An 11,070-nucleotide genomic window follows, 5' to 3' on the forward strand; every position below is an offset into this window, starting at 1 on the left:
CTTTACTTTAACAATAATAATGACGGCGACCACGATGACAACAAGAACAACAACAACAAGAACAACAACAACAACATCATCATCATCATCATCATCAGATTTTAATTAAAAGTGGCTACACCAGCGTTTACAATTTCAACCTGTCGACGGACGGACGCTCTGAGTGCATCGATTGCGGGCACTCCAATGAAGAAAAGACACCCACCGCCTCCGGGGAACCACGAGGGCAAGCATGACGAAAAGGGCCAGCCCACAGTAGGCTGTTTCCACCCGGTTTCGAACCGGGGACCTTTCGCGCGGTAGGCGAACGTGATAACCGCTACACTACGGAAACTGACACCGCTGCCTCTTGCTTCAAATGGTTACCGTTAAAGCCTGCTGGTAAAACGGGCTCAGGTGTTTCAGGTCGGCTAGGCTGTGAGATGGCGTCTGAAGTGCGGCGAAAGGATGCCATTTTCACTGACCTGTTTGGCATTGCTAAAGGGCACATCAGGACACTTCGGAAACTCTTTCAAAGGCAGGACGCCCTGCGCTCTGACAGTGCCTGCACTTAACCCAACAAGGTGATGCTGAATGGCTTGTTCAAACGGCTGGTGGTCTTCCGTCACCACCAGACTATGAGAGCTATACTGCGCCTTCAACTACATAAGAGTAGATAGTAGGGTTTTTTGGGCGCGGCCTATTTTGTTATGACGTATGCCCTAAGCTTATTAATATTCCTACGTCATAATTGGGGGGCGTGATTTTAGGTAGAGTTATTTCCTTAATTATTCCTACGTCATATCCGTCAGAAAGTGTACACCCATAAAACCCTGAACAACAAGGCCACCCATAAATACCCCCACCCCTCTGAAGGCAACGCCCCGAAACTCTCCTCTCTATTTAAGAACCCGCGCTTCTTTTAGGCAATACCTCTTTAATTCTCAGCTTCTGAAACATCCCGCTTCTTCAACATGTCCAGCGACATCAACATGAAACCCCGCAAGAAACAATCCCGGGCAAGGGTTCCTGTACTCACCAATTTGAAGATTGAACGCTCCTGGGTGTTGTTCTGGGGGGCTCGACGGGGTTACCGCTTTAAAAGGGATCCCAGCTATGTTGGAGTGGAGCTTCTTGCTTTGGGAGAGAAGGAGGGTACGTTGGAACCTTTTGAGACGGTAATTGAATACTCTTATGAGGACTGGTTGAAGGTGATGGCCTGGAGAGATCTGGGGCTTGTGGATAAGACTCTAGAAGGCTTGCAAGAGGGTCCAAGAGAATGCGAAATGGAGTCTCCGACTCAGGGTTTTGAAAGGTGTGAATGGGAAAGCTTGCAGAACTACGACAGACGACGTGTGGGGTTTTGGAGGGGGGTCTGACGGCTCAGGGGCTACTCTCTTCTAAGAGGGCGGTGTGTCATGACGTAGTGAAGAGATAGGATAAAAGGTGCAACAATTCATTCATGGTTTAAAATTAAAGAGAATGTCTTACCCGAAAGCTGCGGACGTCGACAGGCTCTACAGGCCTCTTCAAACCCGGGATCACCCCTGGTTCTATTCCCCAGATTTTGTTTACACTCTGGAACCCTTTGACTGTGGTTACTCTCCAAGACCTCAGACCCCGGTCCCTCAGGACGAAACAACATGCGGTGCGATGGATGTCCAAATGAGTCTCGGGGATCCCCAGCCTCTGGAGCTCATGGAGGGCCTCGATTTTGCCGAACTGTCTACCGTCTGTGCGTCTCAGGAGGGGGTCAGTCCAATGGATGGAGAAACACCCCACAAACCACCAGGCGACCCAATGAGCATCGGACTGTCCCGGGGGCGTGATGAAGACGCAGGATTTATGCCCGGGGTATGTGACCAAGTAAGCAGAGTGGTTAAAAGCACCCTGGTGTATATTCTGAGTGCTCTCATCGACCGAGCTCTGAAAGAAGTCTGTCGGGGGTGTGAAGTGAATCACCCCAGTCAGTTGAGACACAGTTGTTTGTTTGAACCAGACCGTTACTATTTCCTGTTCTATTTCAATGTGTTTTACAGAAGACTGAACAAACCGTGGCTGAAACCGGCACTAATCAAGGCGCTCTCTTACTCCCACATACATGTCACTGTGGGACAAGTCCAGAAAATCATAGATGAGATTTTGCTGGAGCTGAAAAAGGAGCCGTTTATAATAGAGAAACTTGGGCAGCTGCTCAATGACCTGGATGAGCCGAGTAGAAAAACCGCTGGCAAGCTAAAAGCTTATTTCTTCCGTAAAGAAGTTAAAGCTGGGGGCAGCGACGAAGAATTCGACATCTACGCCACTGATTCAGACTCTGACCTGAACTAAGGGACTTTGAACATGGGGAATGTTCTGGACTGCTTCTGCAACTGGTTCTGTCATCAACACTCTGCAGCTAACCTGAGAGCGCTATTACACCATGTGCTTGACAGAAAAGTAGCCAACGCGAGCCTTTTCTCTACAGATTTAACCATCGATGAGGATCAACTTTCAAACCTGGAAAAGTGAATGGCTGCTGTAACAAAGACCGGGGGGTACGAACACTGGGATGAAGGGCTCAAGGGGGCCAAGAATGATATTAGGCCATTTCATCAACATCTGTATGACCTTTTACTGAGCATGTTTAATACACCTCTGTTTACTTTTAAAATAGGTCATATTGTTGTTTTATTTACATATGTAACTGAGGTGTGTGCCTACAAGATAAAGAAACAGGTATATTTGTTGATATAGATCAAGTAACCAATCATCTGATTTCTTTTTGTCTGGACCGTAGAAAAAATTGTTGTGTATGTTATACTTTTCTCAAATGTCTAAAAAGGGGTATCTGCTCTCCTGAAGTTGAATAAAAAACCTTGTATAAAAACTTTGCGCATAGTGTGGGTCTGTGTGGTTATTTGAGAGAATGACTCGGCAAGCTCCCCAAATGCAGGAACTATACTACAACCCAGCCAAGATTGGGGGTTTGGCGGGTAAGAAGGGTTTTCAAAGAGGACTCGCTGAGGCCGGAGTGAAGGTTAATGATGTGGTTGTTTCAGAATGGTTACGGGAACAAGACGCCTATACCTTACATAAACCTCTCAGGATTAACTTTAAAAGAAACCGCGTATATGCAACTGACATAGATTCACAATGGCAAATGGATCTAGTCGATATGTCAAATATATCAAAACATAACAATGGTCACAAATTGATGTTGATGTGTATCGATGTGTTATCAAAATATGCCTGGGCTCACATTCTACATAATAAAACAGGTCGGGCGGTGACAAGGGCCTTTGAGGATATATTGTCCCAGGGTCGATGTCCTAAAAAACTGCAGACTGATAAAGGAAAAGAGTTTCTCAACAGAGAATTTCAGAATCTACTGAAGAGACACAAAATACATCATTTCACCACCGGTAATGAGCTTAGGGCATCGGTAGTGGAGAGGTTTAACCGCACCATAAAGACCAAAATGTGGAGATATTTTACAGCGGTCAACACGTTCAAGTATTTTGATAAAGTTCAGGATTTTATCGATGCTTACAACCAAGGGTATCACACCAGTATTAAAATGAAGCCTATAGATGTTGATCAAAGTAATTCTTTTAAGGTCTATAAAAAATTATACGGACCATTTATTAAGAAGGGAAAAACTACTTATTAGTTCAACATCGGTGATGTGGTTCGCGTTTCAAAGCTAAGGAGTACTTTTGCCAAAGGTTATGAAGAAACATTTTCTGACGAATATTTTACAGTTACCGAACAGTTGGCTAGAGACCCCCCCGTGTACCGGTTAAAAGACTATGACAGGGAGGATATAGAAGGAACGTTTTACGAAGCCGAGTTACAAAAAATTATTGTGGGTAAAGACAGTGTATACAGAGTTGAAAAGATATTAGCTGAAAAAACCCAGAACCGGAAAAAATATGTGTTGATGAAATGGCTTGGATGGCCTGAAAAGTTCAATAGTTGGGTCCCGGAACAACAGGTTTGCGATATTCAATCCTTATAACAACATGCCCGCGGGTGTGTTGGGGGCATTACTTTCGATTCTCAAGATGGAATCAGGAGGCTTCTACGTGACTCTACCCAGTAATGCCTCTCTCGATATATATCCTAAAAATGAAATATCCAGTTACACGGTACAATTTGGAAAATCTATAGATCTAAGGGTGTCGTGGGAAGTGGGGTTGGCGGAAATACAGTATCCTTACACTTGGGCTGTTTTACAAGATAAGGATGCCACCTTCGCCATTTTTGATGATGTTAAAAAGAGTCAATGGACATTCACGATACAAGGAGGTTATTATGACAATGTGGATAAAATATTAGATGAGATGCATAAACAGTTCTCAGAAGGCACCCCCAACATCTAGCTATATTACAACCCTATTAAAAACAGAGTGTACAAGGTGTCAAAACCAGGTATTAGCATTCAAACCAGCGGCCAACTGGGGCGTATATTTGGGTTCTATTCTGACACAGAGAGCAGGTTCTCAGAAGTGGTGGGGCGGCTTTTACACTCTTTATGTGTATACGGATATCATAACCCACCAGAGGGTCGGGGATAGTTATGTCCCCCTTTTGAGAAATGTACTTATTAAAGGTAAAAGCAATGACATGGTCACAATTACTTATGACAAACCACACTACGTACCAGTCTCAAAGACCCACTTTGACAACATCACGATCGAAGTAAAATTGGATCAGAATATCAACGTACCCTTCCGCATCGGTAAAGTTAATGTCAAACTACATTTTCGACCCCTGAAACAGTGTGTACATTATTAAAATGGCTACCTCGAAAGGTTATGTAGATCCTAGCGCCTATGTGGATTATTACAAGATGCAAGATGGAACGGCTTGCCCGGTATTGTAGGAGCCCCCACAATGTATGGCGCCAGTCTAGGAGGACTCTTTCGTGGTCTCTTTAGAATGGCCATACCCCTGCTTAAGAGAGGCTTTGCTATAGCCAGACCCCACTTGAAATCAGCGGCTAAAAATATTGTTAGTGACGTGTTCACCAATGTTATGAACCGGGCAGCTAGCCATGAGCATCAGGAGGGTTCGGGTCTCATGGTAATGGCGAGGAGGGGGGGTAAAAGAAGAAACAGCATGTGTCCACCAGGGGGCGACAAAGATCCGTGGCTAACAAAAAACGAAGAATCTCTCATTCTCCAACATATCGTGGAAACACTCGGAGAAGGAAGCAGCACAAGAAAAAACCTGCAAAAAGAAAGTCTCAAAGAAAGAAAAATAGAGCCTCAGGATACATCTTTTAAACATGTCTTTTGTCCACAGTCTATCGGAAGAATGCGTCAAATCAGAACTGGATCTGTTTACAGTTCCATACACTCAAACGAGTATAGATAAGAGCATATATGTAGAGATTCCCCCTCTTTCTGCAATTTCAGACACGGCCCCTCTGGAGTTTTTTATAGCTGGCAATGGCGAGGATTATATTGATTTGAATAACACATTTATTTTAATGAACTGTAAAGTGACTGATGAGGATGGCGATGCAATCGAGAAGACGACCAACGCTGGGGTCATCAATTACCCGGTGGCCACCATGTTTACACAGGTGAATGTGACCCTGGGAGATCGGCCCATTAGTCAAAGCAGCAATACTTACCCCTATAGAGCCATGATGGAGTGTATACTTAATTATAGTGAGGAGACCCTAAGCAAACAGTTCAGCCCCGGCCTTTTCTTCAAAGACATCCCGGAAGCTATGGACGACAAGGATCCAGAGGGACTCAATAAGGGTTTGCAAAAAAGAACGGCCTCTTCAACAGAAGGGAGGACCTTTGAGCTAATGGGGCATATCCATGCAGACATATTTTTCCAAGAAAAACTCATGCTCAACGGGGTAGACATTAAAATTAAAATGATCCGTAGTAAAAGTGCTTTTTGTCTGATGACCCCTGATACTGAAAAATATAAACTGACCATATTATCGGCCTCGCTGTTTGTGAAAAAAGTGTCCGTCTCCCCGGCGGTTAAACTAGGACACGCGCAGGCGTTAATGACGGCAAACGCCAAGTACCCGATCGAAAGAGTCTATATGAAAGTCCACAGTATCCCCGCAGGGACACGGGTGATGAACCAGGAAAATCTGTTTCTAGGACAGCTCCCAAAACAGGTTATTATAGGTCTCGAAGATAATGATGCAATTACCGGGGTTTACAACAAGAACCCCTTTAACTTTAAACATTATAACGCGGAATTTATAGCGTTGTACGTCGATGGTGTGCAGGTTCCATCCAGACCTTTTCAACCTGACTTTGAAAACGGCAATGCGGTTCGTGAATATGACAGTCTAGTACTGGCTACGGGTCGCCATCTCAAGGATCAAACTCTGCTGATCGATCGCCGGGAATACTGCAGCGGTTACACCCTGTACGGTTTCAACCTGACCCCTGACGAAGAGTGTGGACAACATTTTTCACTGATGAAGACGGGCAATATGCGTTTGGAGATGCGTTTCAAGCAGCCTCTACCACGCACTGTAAATATGGTCGTGTATGCAGTGTTTGACAACATTATTGAGGTGAATCAGAGGAGAAACGTTATGTATGATTATTATTAAAATGAACACCAGAGAGCTCAACCACATCATGAATGCCCTGGCCGGCTCACGGAAACTGTTTCAAGGAGTCTACGCCTGCGATCAGCTGCCTAAATTTAAGATCAAGAATTTACCTGCAATGTACATAATCAACACACACCCTAAAAATATGCCCGGAGAACATTGGCTGGCTATTTATCTAAGGGAGGACCACCGTGGTGAATTTTTTGATTCCTATGCAAACCCCCCGGATTTCAGACCTTTCCCTCGGAAGATCAATAACTTTCTGCTCAACAACTGTCAAGAAACCATTTACAGCGGTCGTCAAGTACAAAGTCTTCAGACCTTCACTTGTGGTCAACACTGTGTGTTTTTCTTATATCATAGATCTAAAGGAAGGTCATACCCCGATATTATGGCCTTGTACAGTGAGGATTTAGGCCAAAATGATAAAAAAGTGGCAGAGTTTGTCAGGACACTGTGGACCCCCCCTTATAACACAATGACTTACGACCCTAGCCAGCCGTGTATACAGATGGGGTGTTCTTGTGAGGATTTTAAAAGATGTCATGCGTGTTAAGGTGAAAAAATAATGAAAACAGCCTTTGAATCATTAGTTTTGTTTTTATTCAACACAATTCTTATACAAAGCAGGGGTTATGGTATAAATAAATGTACAACATTTGAAAAATAAAAAATAAAAATAAAAAATTGTTTGTCGGGTCATTATTTACAGGGGAGACAAATAAAAACATGAGATTAATAAGCTTCCCAACGATGGATAGATCCTGAGGATGGTCGCTCAGCACGGTCAGAGTAATGAGATATCGGAGTCAGATCAGGCTCCACCTCTTTACACAGACGGATTTTTTGTCGCGTTTCCTGGTTAGGAACTGTTGATTGGGGCATGTTCAGACAGGCCATCGCCTGTAGGAAAGCATTCCAGCCTACAGGTCGGCGACTATCGGGTACCTTATTAGTGCTAGTGACACTCTTCAACAAATCAAACATGTGTGAACCTTTGATCAGTTGTCCTTTAAAAACAAATTCACCCTGTTCATTCCAAGCCGTTACCCGCGGTTTCTGAACCATTTTGTGCAGGATATATTCTGCATGTCTTTTGCTTCTGGCCGGCATGTTTCTCAAAACATCCGTTACAACATCTCCCTCTGAACTCTCAACAGGTTCGGTCACCGCAACATCTTTATCAACCGTTCCCCCCGCATCAGCCCCAGAACCATTTTCTTGAGAGGCCATGGTTAAAGTTAAAACACCCTGTCTAACCAGACGGAGGTAGCGCTGTAACGTGTTGGTATACAACTGGGCTTTGGAATACTGATTTAAATCGGCCCTGGCCTGTATAGCTTTCATTTCAGAGTCCAGGTTGTTTTCGGCCGTTTGTCTAATGGGCTCTGGCCCGACAACATTTTTTCTCAGTTTCTCAAGCTGCTCCTGAGGGATCAAAAACATTTTCTGAGCATATTCCATTATTAACCCACTCTGGAAGCTAGAAGACTGGTTAGGAAAGGCACGGCTATGCTCAACAGCGGTCCTATAAAACCCCCGGTTTGATTAATCTTCTTTCTTTTTCTTTTAATAGAATACTTCTTATTAGCGATGATCTTGATAACCGCTTTTTGTTTTTTGAGTTTAGAATGTTGAGAAGGGGTTAGGGGTATATTACCGCGTAAGATGTTAAAAGCTATTTCACACAGGGTCTCGATCAAATCCGAGGGGGCCCCTGCCAGCACAGCTTTCCTATGGCGCGGGCTCCTCTCAAATAACATTTGCAAAAGCGGCAGATTTCTTTTAATCCGAACAGACATTCTTATTTATTTCCTTTTCTTTAGCACATAGACTGCCGGCCAATCGGGCGGGCACAAACCTGTTCTGAGGCGAAAGTCTTCTGGGGTTTGTGCTTTTAAGTCCGCAATCAAGTACCCGTAGGGTTTTTTGGTGGCATCCTCAAATGCCTCCAAAAAGAACTTGGTCTGGTTAGGGTACATTTGACGAGCCAAGACGGTGACCTGTAGTTTATCTCTGGGGTTTTTAAAAAGAATTATATAATTGGCATTTAAATTAATAGTGCGGCTTTTTTTACCTTGAAAAAATAGATTTTGAACTAAATAAATAATACTTTAATTCCTATGATGAGTGTACTTTGTGAAAGCTTTTTCCACTTCACTGTTGTCACCGGCCTGCTCCATCTGGTCATCAAGGATCACTAGGTTAGTTTGACCGGGCGGGAACAAGTCATCGCCACACAACGAGGCGGGGAGACCTTGCACAAATTTCAGATTATTTTTTTCCGAAGCCAAATCATCGTAGAGAGGTTGCCAGCAAGAGTAACACCACACTATGTTGTCAAGAGCTTGGGACACGGTTGCGTCCACATCTTCTATGATGTTCTTTATAAGATAGCTCTTCCCCGAATTGGAGGGACCGGCTATAATACAGGAGAAACGGTGTTGAAGTCTGTTATCAAAACCACCGCTAATATCCATAAGGCAGAGTGGTATAATCAGTCTTCAACACTCTTTTATTGTACACCACCCTGAATCGTTTGTTTAGTGATCTATTTTCCAACGTGTACCCCTTTTTATTGCGATAGATCTGATTTCCGGCTGTAATAATCTCACGAGGAGGCGCGTCTTTCTCGGTTAAAAAACTTTCTACCAGGGTCGTCAGAGACTTGATGTTAATGAGCTTGTTGTTACAATGGTTCAGAGTGAAACCCTTAACTTTCATACAGGTCTTACCCGCAGCCGTTCTGTATGCGTAAGTCTTAGGACCCCCTGAAACAAACTCCACTATGTGGTCCTGAGGATCTAGTTCGCTCGTTAACTCCCCAAGGTAGTCCCCGAGGGGAGGGACCCAATCCCCTGGCCTGGTGACAAAGATTACAGAGTCAGTATCATGATAGAGCGTGCGTTCCTGCAACTGATCCATTAAGTTGTACAGTTCAAGCCGGGCGTAAGCCGTGGTAAAAACCGCTATGAAAACATTAACGTTCCCCTGTTTGGTGGGGAAATCTTTAGGGGCCCTCCACTGGACCTGTGCCACGTGGTCATTTAAGAATTGAAAGTGTGATACTGCATGTTGTTTGGAAAACATAAATTCTATGAACAGTTCAGGGGTTTTAATCAAGGTTGTGTTTAGACGGTAATTTCTTTCCCCAAACTTACCCCACAGACTGTTTAAAATCAGTTTGGACATTTGTCTCTTGGCGGGGTTTACAGTTATGTTCCCCGGCTCTAGACGGATCCCTTCCTTTTCAAAATATTGCTGAACGTATCGCTCTTTGGCCGCGGAGTCAACACACCATGAGGGATAGCCCGATGCCTCCTGTTTCCCTTTCAGATGGGTCATAATGTAATCAGCAAAAAGAGTATCAGTTTTTTCAGAAAAATGCCAAACCTCATACACCTTACCGACTCTGTAACCTTTCTCCACCGCCTTGTCAAGCTCAATGCTACACCAGACACCCGTCAGCGCTCTCTCTTCATCACTGTGCAGACAAGAGGTAGTTTGATTTTCAGTTTCCACACACGTTCTACACAGAGGGAACATCAATTTTCCCGAACACCTGTAAGGCAACACGGGTAAGAACAGCTCGCGAGGAGGGTACATGGTGACTTTGATCAAACTAAAGTAATGTCCGATTTCGAGAAAGTCACGATAAACAATGGTTGGACGCCCCACCGGGTACATTTTGGTCTTGTTGACATAAGGGTACAGACTGGTGAAATCATAGTAATCTACTCTCTCACCCTCCTTTACCTCATAATGTAAACAGAGGGCATTGGTACAACCCCCAAATAACGCATCCCGGGGCTCTAGACATTCAGGAAAGTCCAAGGTTTCCATAAACCGTTGTACCCCCGCATCCTGTTGCTTCAGGGTCGTCCACTCGTGTTCCCAAATCACCAGCACTTTCAAACCATAGGTGTTTTTTAAAGTTTCAATTCGTTCCTGGAAATCATAGTACATATCACCGCAGAGTTTTAGTGTTACGGGGTTAAAGGTGTTTGGGTCAAAGCACTGAGGACAGCCATGGTAAATACAACCGGCAAACTCATAAGCGGTACGCCGCCCGGACACGTCGCTAAAACCGTCTAAGTAGTAAGGCCCCATTTTTACTTCCCCTTGATTTAAAGCATGTCTGATGAAGATGTTATCCCGGGCACTCAGGTATTCCACCCACTGTATGGAGACAGTCGAAAAGTTCTTTTGTCTAGCACGATAGTTGTCAGAAGTGGTGACCGCTATAGTGTTTTTCTGCAAGAAATTGGACCGATACATTTTCATGCAGAGAGACGCTATGGTCACACTTTGCAAAGGGTTGAGACCCGATGTGTTGATAACCTCGGCGCAGAAACGCACACAGGCTTCTTTAAGGATCACCACATCATTTTTACAATAAGCGGCCATCTCTTCTCGGAAATCAAAAACACCTCACTTAACCGTATTGTACCATTTAAAGAATTCCTCCCTCTCATGAGACATCATAGTATCAGCCCCATAATAAGAGG

General features: G+C 44.2%; 1 non-coding gene across 1 annotated transcript; it reads right to left on the reverse strand.

Moving 5' to 3' along the window:
• Positions 1-261: 261 nt before the first annotated feature.
• trnag-acc (transfer RNA glycine (anticodon ACC)) lies at positions 262-334 on the reverse strand. The gene has a single exon. It is a non-coding gene; the product is annotated as a tRNA-Gly (tRNA).
• Between the last annotated feature and the right edge of the window lie 10,736 nt (positions 335-11,070).

This window comes from Amia ocellicauda, assembly GCF_036373705.1.
Source record: "Amia ocellicauda isolate fAmiCal2 chromosome 11 unlocalized genomic scaffold, fAmiCal2.hap1 SUPER_11_unloc_2, whole genome shotgun sequence".
In the NCBI taxonomy this organism is placed as follows: Eukaryota; Metazoa; Chordata; class Actinopteri; order Amiiformes; family Amiidae; genus Amia; species Amia ocellicauda.